Below are 18,792 nucleotides of genomic sequence, written 5' to 3'. Positions count from 1 at the left end.
AGGATGTGATCTTGCACAACTGCTACAAAGTCACATTTAGGGCAGCATTGCACAATAACAACTTACAACCTACATCACCAGTAGTGCAAAAGCACAGTGATTCCTTGACGTTGTCAATAGAAATAGTGTGGAACAATTAGAGTATCTACTATGGAGAATAACATCTTGGATCTTGTCCTTACTAATATGGGAGCATCTTACACCATCCCTTGCATATTTTCATGACTTGTTACCTCTGACCATAAAGCAGTCTCCGTCAAAATAAACCTCAAAAAAGAAATCCCTTCCACCCAAGGAACCTTTAGAAATTTCTTTAAGAAAACTACCTACTCCTAAATGACACATTGGCAAGCTTAAAATCCCCATGAAACTCATTTAACTCTACTGAAGATGCAGAAATATATACCACCACACTATACTATACTATAGATGCAGCTGTACCCCACAGGAACCAGTGCTGGGCAGCCCCCCCCCAAAAAAAAAAAAAAAAAAAAATACATGGCGCCATCATAATATCAACAAGCTTTATAATAAAAGGAAAATAATTTTGAGGCAAAGTAAGAAGAGTAATTCCCAGAATGTTAGAACCCTTGTTACTGAAATAAACAAACAACTCACCAAAAAATCCAACAAAGCCATGTTTGAGGCTAAATTATCTTTTCAAGCCAAATATATTCACAAGGCAATTTTTAGTTATGTACATAGTCTCAAAAACACAGTACAACAGTCTGATTCAATGATTATGGATGACGTGGCTGAAATTGTAACAAACCTGCTGGCTGATAAATTTAGCACTAACTTTATCCCTCTCTCTCCTCTTTGCCTGTCTCTCAAGATATACCTGAAACTGGATCAACTCCAGCTATCACACAAGACCAAGCCCTAAAATTGCTATCAAAAGCTAAAAATGCTGCATTGATGGATCATCACAATATCCCTTGATGAATCTTAAATAGCCTGAAAACAGTTTAGCCACACTCCTAACAACACTGTTCAATTTCATCCCCCATACAGGTTGTGTAACAAGTGAATGGAGAACAGATACAGTGATTATCATACATAAGGGAGGACCTTCCACAGACCCAGGCAGTAATTCTGACCATCTTTATATGCTAAGCAATGGAAAGACGTATCACTGAATTAATCAGGACATAGGAAACCTCCGAACACTAGACCAGTCTCAGACTGGATTCATAAATGACAGCTCATGCTTACTCAACCTGGTGGATGTTTTTTAAAAGGTCACCAGATCACTACATTAAGGCAAAATACTACACACCGCATGCTTCAACCTGGCCATAGCTTTTGATATGATACTATTCAACACTCAGGCATAGTAGAAAAGCTAACTAACTGGGGGAAAAAAGCTATGTCACTCATTGGATTGCCAACTGTCTCAAGGATAGAATGCAGATAATCAAAATTGAGGAAGTTACCTCCACAAAGAGACCAGTCACCAGTGGAGTCTCCCAGCGTTCTGTGCTGGGACCTCTCCTGTTTGCCATCTAATTTTCTGAAGTAAAAGCCAGTAGGAAAGTGTTCTGGACTAAGTTTGCAGATGACTGTAAGCTAGGAGCAGTCACCAAATCCCCAAATGACTTAACTGTCTTGCAGGAAGATTTGTTTCAAATAAATGCTGCCAAAATCATGGTCTAAAACTAAACAACAAAAAATGCTTTATTGTATCCTTTGGGAAGTCATCTACCCCAGGGAACTATCACATTGATAATTTGCGTCTAAGAGTTGACCCAGTAGTTTGGGAATTGAGAATGTATGAGGACAGTGACCTAACTTTTAACAATGTGTGTCTATTGTTGCAAAAAAGTCCTTCTATATTGCACAACTTATAAACTAATGGGTTGTGTTTAGATTTGGGGATGTTGTTGATCCCCTTTACTCAGCCCTGTTTAGGCTAGTCATTGAATGTAATGCTCCCTTTGGCATGTAGTATCTGTCCAAACACATGCAACAACTGTAATGCCCACAGAAATACCTTACTAAAAGATAGAAGGCCAAAACAACATGTCCTACATGGACCAACTCAAAGCCCTGCCCCTGTACTCATTATCCTACAGACTACTAACAGGTAACTTTTGTCTAGCATACAATGCAGCCTCCAACCCAATACTGATGGATTTACTGCACATTAGCAAGTCAAATGGCATAAGAAATACAAATACTTGGTCTAGGAAACTAAACCTCTTCTGCAATATCAACAGAATGGTTTGGAGGGCAAGTATATTTTGCGGAGGATACCACAGCTGTGGAACAGACTCCCCAGCCAAATAAAATTAAGTTTATCCCTGTCTATTTTCACACATCACTTGGGTCTATGGATGGGAAACATAAAATTTACCCCAAGACTGTCCCCATGCTAATAATGGACAAAGGCAACTCCTAAATATTTTATCCCATGCATGGTTCACCTCAAATTATTTAGGTATGTTCCCAGTTATTCTTATTAGGGGAAATATATAATTAACAATGGGTAAGGCCAATCTATAACCAATTGGGATACATTAATTTGAATTCAAAAAGGGAAACTGGCTAGGCTTAAAACTGTCTACAAGGGCAGCTAGCTTAGTACCCACCTTGTACCTATGTAATCATTGAACTTTGGTGAATTTGAATAGCTAAGAATAAACTTATGGACAAAGGAGAGGATATACTATAGAAAAAAGTAGCATAGGTTGTGTTATTTTCTAAACGTAGTTTGTATATTTTCCTTCATAAATGTGCAAATAAAATGTTATGAAAGGCAGCATATACTGATGTCATTCTAGTGCACAAAACCAAGACACAGGGTTGGCTAATGCAACTGCCAATGGGCTTGCAATGAGGCATGCATAACTGCCTCCCATACCATTGCCACAAACACACTTATCTTGCTACTAATTTTCTTCAATTGCAAATGCAATAATTGTGGTGCACTTTGTTGTGCTATTCTAAAGGAAGCAATGAGACTAACATTTTTTTTATTGAAAACATATTTAAATATGCTTGTAATGTGAGTGTAATGTCTTTTATATTATTAAGAAGTATAATGAACTACACCTTACTTTTATTAATATATAAGTTTTATAGGTTTGTAACGCTTTTTCTTCTTAAAATGGGGATACATGACCTGTCTTATCAACAGTTCTTTCTTTATATGCTGTTTTTTTTACTTATGTGCCCTCTATATTATTGAATTTTTATTGCTCTATTGATATTAAAGGTTAGGACATGGAAATACACAGTTTTGACTTGTTTTATAGAAACCATTAGATTAGGTAGAAACTAAAAGAGCTAAATATACTTACAGTGTGATTTTAATGTATATGGTTGATTAATATCTATTTGAAACTTTAGATATTTTAATTATGCAAAAGTCAACGTTTTGGGATTTCTGGTATGCCAATCATTCAGGAAGTCATCAGTGTCATGCTATTTACCCATTGTATGCTGCATGAGTAATTACATAAAAGTTGACATGAAGATCTGAACTGCATGTTTTATTGCACTACCTAACCATGATCGTAAGACTATTATTGTGTCCCTCAGAAACATTTACAGCCCAAAGCAGTGCATACTGCAAGCTTTTTGCACATACCATATGCTATAGACAGCATGAGCAGAGCACCTTATACCTGTGGACTTATGCACATGTAGTCTTCCCTACCAGATTTTTAATAGATAGTAGTTTGAAGACTATGCCATGTAGGGAATCTACATGCAGGGTACAGAACATGTCAAACCTCCTACATTTTCGTCCTACCTATAGTAATATGCTGCAGATAAAAAAAAAAACAAACAATTGTCATCCTTACAGACATCCTGAACCCCTACAAAGACAAAAGAAAAATGAGAATAGCCATTGTGATAATTTACTGAATGGCTCCAATAAATAACTTCATGAAATTATATTGTTTAAGCAAATTACATCTAACACCATCAGAAAGCTCTGTTTCATACCACAAACTTCACTTTTCCAAAATTTGCCGGTTGGCATCCACCTATCCATTCCAACCAGTTTCTCCCAACAATTGGTGGTGTACACATTGCCTTCTTGCCTTCACCATGGCTCATAATTATGTCTGCCTAATTTCTTCACCCCTTAGGTACAGAACTATCTGTGGCTGTGAAAAGCAGGGCATTAATGGGGGAAATGAGGCCAGAATGGCATTCATCCAAACATTGAAGTTGAATTTCTGAACTAGTTTTGTTTTCTTTTTTTTTTTTGATAAGTTGGGAGGGAGGAAAGAGTGCATTCAGCCAAACACCTGAATGAGGCTGTTCTGCAGATGAAAGAATAGCCTACAATAAGGAGGGGTCTTGGACCTAAAAGAGAAATGTAGATAATCATCCAGTGTACCTTAGGAAATCACCAGATTTCCATCTACCTTAACACTTTAACATTTCTATGGATTGCCCCTCCTTGGCTAAATCTGATGCTTGCTCTATTCTAAACAAACAGAAACTGTAGCCTTTATGAGGAATGCCCTGGAAAATCAATACTTTCCTTAGCATGGCATTGGTGTCTGAAGGAGAAAGCAGCTTCCCATTTAGTATGTGGAACACCAGTTCCAGGGGGGAAACATCAGTTAATGATTGCTCCATAATCATTAACCAGTCATGATGCCAAAGTTTCTGAATTTTGCAAAGACATTTGGTGGCCTGTCACATCCTGGACAGTTTTTATTGTTATTAGCCATACTATTACAGCTAAGCTTAGTATGATGACCTCAGCCCATGTTAGTGATTAATGTAATTCATTGGCTCTGAAAACCCCAACACAGAGCCAGTTAAACAGTGTTGCTCATATTGCTTAACAGTGAAAGTCTCAAACTGACTTCAGTTATTCCTTCTGTGATAGTTTAAAAATGGTGAACAGTTCATCGGCTTTTCCAGTGCCTGTGAGAAAGAAAATGGAATACAAACGAGGACACTCAGCTCAGAGAGAAGCGAAGCGACGGAAGAACATGAACTGACTACTAATTTTTTTAGCACTAGTAATGTTTTTAACATATCTAATGTGCAACTGACTTCTGAACAGATTAATGCTTTGAGTAAGGGGCTCACATTTGTGCCCAGTAGGGCTTCTTAGCTTATTGAATTAATACTTGATTTATACATGTTTGGAAGAAATGTGATTTTTACAGATATGTTTGGGACAAATAAAACTAATAACTATAATAGGTTTAGACAGGTGAGTATGTTTGTCACACCGATGCATCCAACAGTATGGACTTTTTTTAAAAACGTGAGGAAGAGATTAGACGTTATTTTGAGGATGCTCCTTGTAGACATAATAATTTAACAACAGTAGAAAGACAAGCTTTGACAGAATTGATGAATGATGAATGACTGGTCATTAAACCAGCCAATAAGAGGGGAGGGGTAACAGTTATGGATACTACAGCCTATATTCAATCATTGAATGTGTTAGTTAATGAACTACATTAACATTTCACCATTAATGGTGAAACAACTTATAAGTAGAGTAGTTAAAAAGCTAAAGGTTTTGAAGGAGACAGAAATATTAAGTGAAGACCTTTATGCATTATTCTATATTGAACATCCAGTGATACCACTCTTTAAAGCCCTGCCAAAAATGCATAAAAGCATTTTACCCCCCCCATGAGACCCATAGTGTCAGGACATGGATGGGTTATGGAACACCTATCTATGTGGGTGGAAGAGAAGCTTAAAATCTTACTTGAACATTTTCCCAGAATTTTGAAAGATTATGGACAATTTTTTGTCAAAACTTTATGACGCCTGTCAAGGGGTTGATTTGACCAACATTTTACTAGTGACACTGGATGTCAATAATTTGTTTACAGTTATTAGTAATGAGTTTGGCCTTATGGCAGTGAGGGATGTATTGCAGAACAGGCATTTATGATGAGAAAACCAATTTTTTAATTCTAGAGGTATCAAAACTAGTGTTGGAAAATAATGTCTTTTTATGCAATGGTTCGCATTTTAGGCAAAAGCAGGGTGTTGCCATGGGCACACCCTGTGAAAACTCTTATGCGAACATAGTAGTAGCTTACTGGGGACAAAAGTATATTTTTGAACAAGCCCATCCTTGGAAAGCATCATTAGCTTTTTATGTTAGATTTGTTGATGATATTCTTTTGTTGTGGGCACAATATGTTACAGAATTATATAAATTTGTAGAATATATGGAAAATACAACTGATTTCTTGAGATTTTCCATATGTTATAGTTTAGATACCATTTCCTTCCTGGTTATAAAAATAGTGAAGAACAGGCAAGGGACATTAGATACAACATTATATAAGAAGGAATGCTGGAAAAATCACTACTTGAATGCAAGCAGCATGCATACCAAACACACTTTCAGTAATATTGTTCAAGGACAATGTTATATAGTGTCTCGCTTATGTACTGATAGAGAAGTATTCCATCAAGAATTAGACACCTTGTGTGAGCATCTATTCAGTAAGGGTTATGGTAGAGAGGATTTACATAAAGGTAAAGAAGCAGTAATAATAAATAGGAGAGAGAAAGCTAAACCGTGGTTTCTGGTAGAACTATGCAAACACAGAATAAGACAGGGAAGAATATGTACCATAATAAGAAACCTAAATTAGTCTGCATTACAGTAATAATATACAAGGTGTTTGTACCATCATAAAAAAACTGGAAAATTTTAAGAAGTGATGATTGACTGAGAGGCAAAATTGACGCAGTTCCTAAATTTACTTTTAAATGTAATAGTAACCTTAAAGATCTGTTGTGTCATGAACCAGTTCAAAGTTGTTGTTGTTTGTCTTTTGGCTTTTCCCGCTTAGGGGTCACCACAGCAGAACTCTGCTCCGCTAATGATTGGCAGTAGTTTTTTTTACAGTGCCAAGTTGCCAGCTCGACGCCCAACCTTCAACAAAGTACGTATAATAAATGTTCAGCATATTTGCCTACTATGTGAGTAAGGATGGGAAATTTTCCTTGCAGGCATTGCAAGGCATGTGCCTTTGTAAATTGAGTTAATTATTTCATACACCCCACCACCAATAAGAAATATGTATTTGAGTTTTATGCCAAATGTCATACAGAAAATGTGATATATTTGGCAAAATGCAGATCATGTCCTAGTTTTTATGTTGAGATAACTAATTGTAAGTTAAAGACAAGAATTTTGAATTACTTGTCATCTATCAGACTTAAAGATGAAAGAAATGCTTTATACCAACATATTTCTATACATCCAGATCACAGTTTCTGTTTCATGGTATTACAAATTGTAAAAATGGGAAGAAGAGGGGGTGATATTGTAAATAATACAGAGTTTGCAGAGTTAAAGTGGATTATACAACTGGCAGCTGATAGTCCACCAGGAATAAATAATGCTGTCCCTTTAAAACCAACCTTAAAAAGAAGGCGGGTAAAGTGTAAGCAGTGATTTTTTATTTTAAACTTAATTGTTTAATTGGCATACATTTTACTTGTATATAATGCTGTTTTAAAGTATGCAACATTTGCCTTAAGAAGGGTATCACTCAAAAGCGCTAACGTTTTATAATAAATAGTATTGGCCAGTTTGGACTTTTTCTTGATTGTTTGCTGATGTTTTCATATATTTCTGTGAGTGGAGTCCTTAAGGGAAGTAAAGAAGCGTTTGGTTTGGTTTCGTGCTCATATTGCTTAACAGTGAAAGTCTGAAACTGACTTCATAGGTTCAATCCATTGTGTGATAGTCAGAATTAACTCAACCCCAATGGGGTATCTTGAGTCTCTATGGACAGCATTTATGCATTCCAGTATTTCCATAATCTGTTGATGATGCATGGATGTGATAACTTGCGGAGGCTTACACATCTTGAGAGTTATATAGCCCTGTAAGGTGCATCTCTGCAAGAAATAATGAATCATTACGTCAAGCATACAATGTCTATTTTCAACTGATAAAGACATATAGAAGGCTTTGAATTTGAATACGGCAGACACATACACACTTCCGGTGGTTTGGACGACAAATTATACAGTAAGGGTATTGTCATTCTTCACCACGGAGTCAAATTTGTGGCAGGATTGGTTTGGGGATGTACTGAGCTTCTGGAGATTTGATAAGCTATCAGCTACGGAATTCTGAATAACAGGTATCTGCCTTTCACAGAATGTTAACTCAGTTTTTAAATTTAGTCGAATTAGTAACTTCCAAACAGACTTTACTTGGTCTGTGCAACAGGATCAGCTTGTGAGAATGTAGAACAATGGCTTGATTATCACAATGAAAATGAATTCTCTGAAATGAGCCTGGCAATTGTAAATGGTAACTGATATAGAGAGGATTTCTAGGAATGCAATTTCTTTTTCGACAAACTCTGGCCTAGAGGATGGCCATTGTGCTGCAAACCATTTTTCATGAAGTATCCCCACCATCCCTATGTTGACAACTGCATCAGTGAAGAAGAGTTTGACAAGCAGAGGAAGTACACACAGACCACCACAATGAGACTCCCATTGAACTGACTCAGAAACACCTTCCACAAGTGTAGGTCATTTTTCACCCTTTTTGTAATTCACACCCAATAGTGTTTCTTCCACCCTCCACACCTTCAACAAGTTTGTAAAATACCTAAAAATCTCCTGACTGTGGAATCACCCTGCATATACAATTAGGTAAACCAGTGAAAGTCATGACCTGGCTTACTTACTTTTTTTTTTTTTTTTTTTGGAACTAGCTAGGAATTCATCAATGACTACCTTTAATGGATGCATTTTGCCAATGGATAGCTTGGAAGAATTATCAGTTACATCAATTTCTAAGCCTAAATATGTAACACAGTGACTTGGACCTTCAGATTTATCCTTAGCCAAGGGAAGCCCCAGGTGATCACATACATCCATGAGCACTTCCATGCCTGCCCTGACACTTTGCTTATCCTCCTCAGTAATACGAAAATCATTAAGGTAATGAATTGCAGCTTGGTTTGCGGCCCATTTCTGCCAACACCATTGTAAAGCTGTGCTGAAAGATTCAAAAATAGCACATGCTTTTGAACAGCCCATAGGCATGGCTCTGTCAAAATACAACTGGCCCTGAAAAGACAGGATGAGCAATAACAAATCCTGTTCATGTATGGGAAGCAAGAAAAATGATGATTTGGTGTCTATCTTACCTAACTAAGGTTCTTTAAACTTCTGACTAAAAGTTTCTGATCATCAAGGGTGGCATATTTTCCCTGGCATCTTCTTTTGAAATAAAGTCACTGACAGGTTCTTCCACAATGGTTGTAGCTATTGCCATTTCTGATTGTCCTTCCACTTCTGGTGTGGTTTCACCAGACTTCTAGGATTTGCATCTATTCTTCTGGGACACAGCTTTGGTTGATTGAAGGCTATCCAGTTTGGCTGTACTATGATCTCTCTTGCATCCTGTTGTGGCTTGACTACACAATAGTCACTAATGTGGGCAGAGGGTATCTAAACAGTATGGCTAAAACATCCAAAACTGCACAGGTTAGGACAGGCCAACACATTTCCTTGCAATGATCAGAAACGTTGACATCATAACTAGTACATCTAACTGAACACTGTATAATTTTTCCAGATTGCCCCTCCTTGACTTCTAATTCATGAAACAGCTCCTCAACTTCTAAAGTTATCCTGGTCCAATGAAATTTCAGGGATTGTAAATTTATAGCACCTAAGGATAAAAAATTAACACATTGGTATAATACTTAAAATCCTCCTGTTCTATCCAAGGGTGTGGCTTAGCTACTAATTAGGTTACTCCAAATTATATGAAACAATTTTATTATTTTTTTTTATATATAACAGCTGTTTTCTAATAATGTAAGCTTACTGGTGTGCTATGATTCTTACTGATGTAATCTCAATAGAATGTCTGAAGTTTTAGAGCTGTCAACATGCCATAAATAACTTAAATAACTAACTTCAGTTACACAAAAATTGAATTAAAATCATTGGGTTGGCAGCATTAAAAACATTCTTATTAATATAAATTATTAATTATTATTGTATACCTTTTTCTGTATAATCACTACAGTCAGAAACTAAACTGTTTACATTGTTGTTGGGGGGGGGGGTGACAAGGAATCCAAGTCTGTAATTTTTGCTGTTGTTTTATTACTACGCGTTTTATCTTAAAATGTACCTTTCTTAATAGTGGACAAACCAGTGAAGTGTTTTCCCAAGAGTTAGTGTGTGTGTTTACTACCCTACCTTAAAAATCATAAAATTTACATAACATATACATACTACGTAAAATATAAAAATGCTACTGATAGAAATCCTCCACTAGATAAACACTACATATATATTGTAAAATAAAATAACCTTTAATGGCTGAATCTTTTGTGAAACAAGTCCTTGATCTTCCAAGAGAAATTCAGGGATAAATGCAAGATGGCACAGTAACCCTCTAGCAAATTAGTACCAAAAAACACAGTTCTTCACATCAAAAAATGAGCAGTGTACACTGAAATGCTTGGAGAAACTACATGTGCTTGTGGTAACTTGAACTGTAAGTGTTAAGAGCTTCTAGTTATCATATACAGTTCAGTGTCAGAAACCTCCACACATCAGCTCTCATTCATCTCTCTCATCTTTTATTTTCAAAGTTTAAGTTATGTTTCCTCCGAGAAAGAGTTAATTTATCTAATTTTACCGAAGTATCACATCACATCTCCACACTAGCAATGCAAGTAATAATCTGACGTAAAAAAAGAATAGATTCATAATCCTTAATCTTCAATTGAATGAAAAAAATTCTGTTATACTCTTGCACAAAGGCAGTAATGGAATTGATCTCTCTAATTTCAGGCCTATTTCCATTCTATCTCCCCTGTCTAAAATACTTGAAAAATGTTTCCACAAACAGCTCCGTGATCACCTTCTCCAAGAAAATCTCCTCACCCCCACACAACATGTTTTTTGCCCAAAGCACAGCATTGCTACTGCTCTAACATTCTTCACAAATACTATCGCAAAATCTCGTGATAACAACAAATTTGTTTCCTGCCTGTTTCTTGATCTATCCATAAGATTTGATACTGTTTCTCATAGATTACTACTATCCAAACTAGCCTCTTTTAGCATCTTTAACTCTGCAATATCTTGGTTCTCCAGCTACCTAACAAATAGATTCCAGGCTATGAAATGACAATATAACTTCTCTCCTTTCCTGCCTGTACAAACTGGTGTGCCCCAAGGCTCCATCCTTGCTCCCCTACTTTTTAACATCTTTATTAATGACCTCCACTCTTCTTGTCCACTCTCTGCCATTATTCAATATGCAGACAATTCCACAATCATCTCCTGCTCTGACAATATCACACACTTTCATACCCTCAGCCAAGAGTCCCTTCACTCTGTCAAAAGATGGCTTACTTCCCACCAATTGCTACTGAGCCCAAAGAAAACTAAACTTCTCCTATTTTTCCTTACAACCCTCCAGCATCACAAAACTACCTTTCCTCCCTGAACAATGCTATCATCTCTACTGAACCTCACACTAAACTCCTAGGTGTTATTATCGATGACCATCTCAAATTCGATCTCCACACTCAGCAGAGCTATAAAAAGACCCATCAAAAACTAGGCCTGCTGTACAGACATAATAAATACCTCACAAATACTTACAGACTCTCCCTTGCACAAACCTTTCTGCTCCCCACACTGCTCTATGCAGCCCCTATTCTCACACACCTACAATCTAATCTTCTCAGAAAACTACAACTTAGCTTTAACAAAATTGCACGATTTTCCACCAACCTACCTTACTGCACTCATCACTGCATCACCTAAAAAATCTGCAGTGGCTAGAATTTCATCACCAAATTTTAGAATCCCAGCTTCTCATGGCTCATTCAGTTCTACAGCAAACATCTTCCTGTCACTCTCTCTCCACTCTCATCCAGCCCTATACTCCCAGTCGCTCTCTCTGTAGCTCTCAACAGAACCTATTGCAAGTTTATAAGCCCAATAAAAATATTGGCAAATTACTTTACACCTATTTCATAGCAAACGCTTGGAATAAATTACTTGTTAATGTTAGATGTATCACTAACCCTAACGCCTTTAAAATAAAAGATTACCTCTGTAAATCATGGTCCTGTCTCTGTCATGACCCAATGTAAGCTATCTTCCTCTACTAATAGACTGCTGTCCTCTCAGCTGCTACCACAGTAGAGCTTTCCCTGATTTCCTGCCTGGGTTTTTTCCACCAGTATTTACACCAAATACTTATTTTTTTTCTGCTTCTCTTTTAATCTCTACTAGCTTGAGTTTATACTTCATTACTTATTTTTCTCTGCTTCTTTTTACTGTTTTGCTATCTTATGAACTTTTACTGCATATGTCTTCCTAATTTTATTTATAACTTCATATTTTATTATGTACAACTTTGATGTACATGCCCATTATGCTGTTTTTGTCTCTGATGTTTTTCTCTGAGTTACGTGTACTGCGTTTATCTTCTATAGAGTCTGTTCACATGTTATTTACTGTTAGTCCTACATACTTGTCATTTTTCTGTAGCAACAATTGTCTATGTTATATAATGTTTAAGTAACATACTAGTGGAGCTTTTTTCCTCGGGTCTCTCTTAAAAAGTGTTTCGGCCAGTCAGACTAACCCGGTTAACAAATCTCAAAATAAAATAAAAAAAAAAAAACTGAAGTCATTTGTAAGCACCTACATCTCTGTCCGTCTGCCATAAACATCCAAATATACAGGGCACAACTGGTACAGCCATCTAAGCAAAAGCTTTAATCACAAACCTCTGGGAAAGCCAGCTGTATCCTAACAAGTTGCAATATGGCAGGCTGATTATGCATTACTTCTTACCCTAACACCTATTCCTTTTAACCTCCAAATGCAAGAAAACTAGACCAAACCTAAAGTTGCTAGGGTGACACGTTTTGTGCTAGCATGCATTTTTGAAGTGGCTCAAAGGCAGTGAACTAATAATAAATGGAAGAGCTGCATGAATAACAGGCTCGAAGTACCTTTTATTTATTTATCTCTTTTATGTGAAACCTTATCCAGTTGTTCACCGGGGATCAACTTGAATGGCATCTCTACCAATGGAACCATACTTTGGTCGAAAAGAAGGAACTGAACGGTAATTTCTGAGGTAAGGAAAACATAGGCAGACCACATTCATTCATTCATTCATTCATTCATTCATTCATTCATTCATTCATTCACTTGAGTGAACTTTGATGTCAGTGAGAAATAAAAGCAGGCCACACCCTGGCTGGTGTCGGTCCTAGGAAGAGATGGCAACATCTCTTGCATGACCAAATGCACAGTATCACAATGCACAAGAGACGTACACAGAGTCATCACAGTTCCCTTGGCCATCACTAGATGACTAGGCACAGTGTTATACAGTTAGTTATCAAACACAGTAATGAGGACAATTATTATCACACAGCTGATATTACATAAGAAACATAGAACCTGTGCTACACAGACCATATGATTGTAATGTTTTATGTACGTCATGCATTGCAAAATATAGTGAGAATGCATCAAGATGCTTACCTGTTCAGGGGGAAGTAGAGGTTTTCTGTTGCTGTATGATGTGTTCTTATTTTTGTTTTAAACTGTGTTACATTTATCTCACTCAGCTAGCTACTTGCAGTGTTACATTGCACCAGTTTCCAAATGCGTTGACCACAGAAAAGGATCGAAAGGAAGCATTACCCCTGAAACACCTGGGTATTTTTTTTTAATGGTCAAGATCTCTGCTTCATAGCTCCAAAGTCTGATGCTCAAATGTGATCTGTGGTCATTCTCTGTGATTAGACTGCATACTGTCTCAGTGTCTGTGGTAGTGTCACTGGGTATTCTTGTTTCCTCTGAAAAAATATGAAGATTGATTGGTGTATCACAACTCTCCATGTTTGTTGCATGTATACTTGCCTTACTGACCTGGGCCACTGCTAAAAAGTGCCAATAAAGGCCAGTTCACTTACTCTGTTAATAACAAATTAAATAAAAAAATATTGTGTATGTTAAAGGAATATCGATATTCTGTGTTACTTTATTGAAACTGCTGAAGCTGTGACTGAATGTACAAACACATTGTTTTTCCATACCTTGATGCTGAGACTGCTACATGCTAATTGGGAACATCACCTTGTCCATGTGTACGTTAAGTGTCAATCCCTGAAACAGAAATGTGTTTATTGCACATGTATCACACAGTAGTTTTCTGGTTCTTTACCATTGTGTGAGGTAATACAGCCTTAGATGCTGTTCTTGCACAACAGGAATGAAGGATTGTGGTGCCAATGTACTATGTATAATATGAAGTGTTACAGCTTCAGTAGCATATCTTTTCTGCAGCCACTTATTACCAGCAAACTTAAATGTAACACCATTATATCCAGTCCCGTTCTGTGCATATACTGTATTCCTTGAGATAGGCATACAAGGAGAACTACCTAGCATTTGTCTGTTTTTTTGCATGCATGTCTATTATTTGTTGTAATAACAGCAAAGAATGCACGTTCAACATTCTTAGTTAGAAGGTATGAATCTTTCCTGAATGCACAGCACATTTATATGGGATCAACTTTGCAAGAGTAGTTACAATACATATGCTAAATGCTGACTCCTTCTGGTATATTGAAGATTACAATCAGTGTATCATGTATTTCTGTCCTGCTCTGTGCTTTCATTTACAGGTTCATAGCCTCTGCATGAGACAGAAGCTGAGCCCACACCTTGCTTTCATTTTCATGCTCACACAGCCTTGAGGATCTGCAGCAGAAAAATCAAGGAGTCAGTGTTTCCGTCAGACAAGGTTCTGATGTAACATATGCCTGAGGAGCTATGCAGTGATGATTGTCACTTCTGCTATGGGGACACCAAAAGTGTGACAAGCAGTAGGGTGTTGCCCTTTGATCCAGGTCTCCATCACAACAGGCAGCTAGCATCCACATGGGGCACACACATGCTTCTACTGCTGCTAAGTAAAGTAGTCTTTTAAATAATGCCAGTTTCTCATGCATTACATTTTTCCAATGTGTCCTTACTCATATCTTATAAATGATTCAGGACTCTGTGTGCTGGGTGGTTTCCCCTACACTACCTACCAAATCTTCCTTTGACATGCTGTTATCCCTGTTTGACACATGGCATTCATGTGGCTCTATGTGGATTCCATTCTGACTTGTCACCCTAGCATCCACTACCAAAAATGTACCCAGCATTTGTTTTTAACCCATCAAAACATGCTGCTTATTTGTTCATGAAACAGTAAAACACAAAACAGGCCTCTACCACAAACAGTGCTTCTATTTGCATTCTGTCCTCACATGTGACCCATTATCATTCTTGTTTACTTGTTTCATGTCATCCTTTCATATTGATCCTTTATAGCTTTGCATCCTTTCTAGTGAAACTCACCACATATTAGAATAAAGGAGTATTCATGCTGACACCTGCACTGTTTGTTATTTTCTGACAGGCATTTGCCATTGCACCACACTGCATGAAATCCTCTACTCCTACTTTTTGCCTGTTTATATCGGCATCATTATATTCAACATCCACAAGTACAGGGCTTTGATACTGTGACAAAATAATACCATGTCTACAGCCCAAGAAGACATCTTAATGTATAGGTACTGGTGCTGCAGGTACCATGCACTTTGTCAGTTGCCTTGTCAATGGCATTTGAATAGTATGTAGCATATGATGTGTTAAACTTGTTTCCCTTTATTATTGTACAGTCACGGTACACCTTCCTTTTCCTCACTTTGCTTCATTTGAAATACGTGTACAAGTTTAAATTGTGGATGCAGAAAACAGACACAAGCTGTCCTATATTTCTTCTATGAACTAAATAAACCTGAATGCTAATTATTTAAATGGTGCATCAATAAACATACAGGCAGTTATGCACTCTTGCCACTTGATACATGGTCCAACAATTATATCCCGAAAGTCTACTGCTGTAATAACCTGCTTCATAAGTGTCATACATTTTGTTTTATTTATTGTTAATTTATTCTTTGTAGACTGGGTTAGTTCAGCTATGCTAGTGGCCTCTTTTCAAGGGGGGCCCAAGATTATGTTTATATTACTAGGGGAGATTTGTCTGGGCATAGAGGAATCTCCCTTACTTTTTATGATATGTGCCATGGGATCTTTTACATCGACCTGAGATGCTACCAAATCAGGCAGATAGGACCTCAGTTTAATAACATCTGAAGGATGACACACTCAGGAGTGCAGCATCCCCCCTATGCTGCACTGGAGTGCCAGCAAATGATCTACAAGATCTATAGAGCTTGCAGCCTTCTACACCAAAGGGGGGTGTGCGTTACCTGTTGCACAACCACTGGTGCTAAATTAATTACAATGTGTTAGTGACAGCAGGCACATTTGCAGAATCTGCTGCTTGAAATCACTTTCAATAGTTATACTTCTCAGGTAAGTAACAAAGAGAGAGATAAATGCATTTTATTTTTTAACAAATTACTTTAGCTTCTGTATTGCATTATATACCAAATGCTGAAACCTTCCTAATTGACCTCACTGATGAAATTTGAAATTCCTCCAGTCCACACTTGGTTTGGCTTTTAATTATTTGAATTGCCTATGTTGTCTTTTCATCTGCAGTTTATATGATATCTTTAAATGGGTTTACTATATGAGTGCAGTACGAGTTGCTTGTGTCTATTGTGGTTGCTGTCAACAATTCTCTTAGGAATTTACTTAAAGGCAACACAGTGGCATAGTTATTTAGATCTCTCACTCACAGTGCCATGGTCTGGGGTCAGTCTTAACACATGCTTATTGTCTCAGTGGAGTTTGCACATTCTCCCTCTGTCTGGTTGGGTTTCTCAGGTGCTTTGGGGCCCTTACCACCTCACAAAACATTAAAGTTATTTGGTTCATGCAAACTGCTATTCTTCATGGTGCTGCACCAAGGTAGGGCTGTCACTTAATCAAAAACCATTACAGTGATACATACACCGGACACACACCTTGTGGTAACCTTTCTGAATCTAACCCACAGTTTGATAAAGCATTTGAATGGTGAATCTTTATAACACAGTTTGAAAAGCACGGATTTTCAATCTGTACAGCATATTAAGAGATAAGGGGATACAGACCTTGAGCAGGATTGACTGCAATATTGGAAGTAATATAAGTGCAGTTTTTGCAACATTTGCAGTCAGAGATGAGCTGCAGGTTCTAGCCCTTTTTTCCTATTGCAAGAGCAGATAGATTATTTTAACTGGTGCACTGGAAATGAGCTCCCCCCACCAAGATAGACAACCCTGTTGACAAAATGCACTAATTTATGTTGGTTTTAAATATAATCTGGAAGGTAATCAGTTTGGAAGTATTGCTTTGAAATGCTGTTACTTCCTCTTGGACTGAGTTGTTTGCTGAAAAAAATGTCAAAGAACCAGTTCACCTAGCTGGGGAAAAATAAATAAATAACTAGTATGTGTGCTATGTTTGTATGGTATTATTGCTAAGCATATTCTATACTTAGTTGTGGTGGTTGTGTACTGTTCCTCTGAATGCTTTTCATTTTGCATGGTTGTGATACATGCTGGGTGTCATCCTTTCTACTGAGGGCTATATTGTCTGGAACACACACATCATGGGAATATAGACACGATAAGAGGCAAGCAGTCACATGGAACCTAACAGACTTAGCCATATACCACATTAAGTAGGCACACTTAAAAGTTCTTGCCATCTGTTATGAGTATTTAATAGTACCCACATCTCAAATCAAACAGAGATGCACATAATAACTCTGATGTAAATTTGTATCTAGCCATGCAGTCATCAAGACTAGCCTTAAAAGCAGACACATTAGTTCTTTGTCTGCTAGTGGTAACTTACTCAATATGCTAGGAATATCTTGAGTTAGGAATGTCTCTCTCCAGTGAGTCTCGATTGTCAGTGTAAACGTAGGTTCTTGGTATGGGTATCTTTTAATATAGTGGCTATATCTCTGGATTAGAACATGTGATATTATTTTTGTAGGTGCAAACCTAGGTTCCTGGTATGGGTGTCTTTTAATATAGTGGATATATCCTTGGGATTAGAACATTTGATATTTTTGTTGGTGTAAACATAGGTTCCTGGTATGAGTGTCTTTTAATATAGTGGCTATATTTTGGGTATTAGAACATGTGATAGTTTTGTTGGTGTAAATGTAGGTTCCTAGTCTGGGTATCTTTTAATACAGAGGTTATATCCTTGGGATTAGAACATGTGATATTATTTTGAATGATTACAGAAAACTTGTAAATAGACCTAACCAAGGAAATGTGCATACTGGTTGAGTGCACAGACATTAATGACTGTCCTCAATACTGTATGTACCACTGGGCAGAAAGGATGCACTCACAGTACTGAATGATACTGCTACCTATATGTTTTCTATACTACTAGAATCTGTACAACAGCTTCATTTTTGTGAAGTATGGCCAAAATATTGTTATTGTTGTAGGACCCAAGGTAAAGCTGTTAAAGTAAGACTAAACCAACATTAATTCTTGTTGTTCACAATATCCTGGGGTCATGAAGTCTGTTTGTTTGGTCACTTTAGGTCTATGAAAGACACATTCTCTGAAACTCTCAGTGGCCAAACATTTAGAATGGGAGAGTTTCTTTGTTGCAATCCACTGAATTTGAAGTTAATGAACCTTATGTGGCTGTTAGTTATTTGTTATACCACCAAAAAACAAACAAACAAAAAAGAACTGCAGCCCAGAGTCAAATCCAGCGGTAACAACAATGAAACACAATTTTTTAATACTTTAAAGAAAT

This window comes from Protopterus annectens, chromosome 17.part0, assembly GCF_019279795.1.
Source record: "Protopterus annectens isolate FY-2018-M chromosome 17.part0, PAN1.0, whole genome shotgun sequence".
Classification (NCBI taxonomy): Eukaryota; Metazoa; Chordata; order Ceratodontiformes; family Protopteridae; genus Protopterus; species Protopterus annectens.
Note: the sequence above shows the minus strand (reverse complement) of the source record.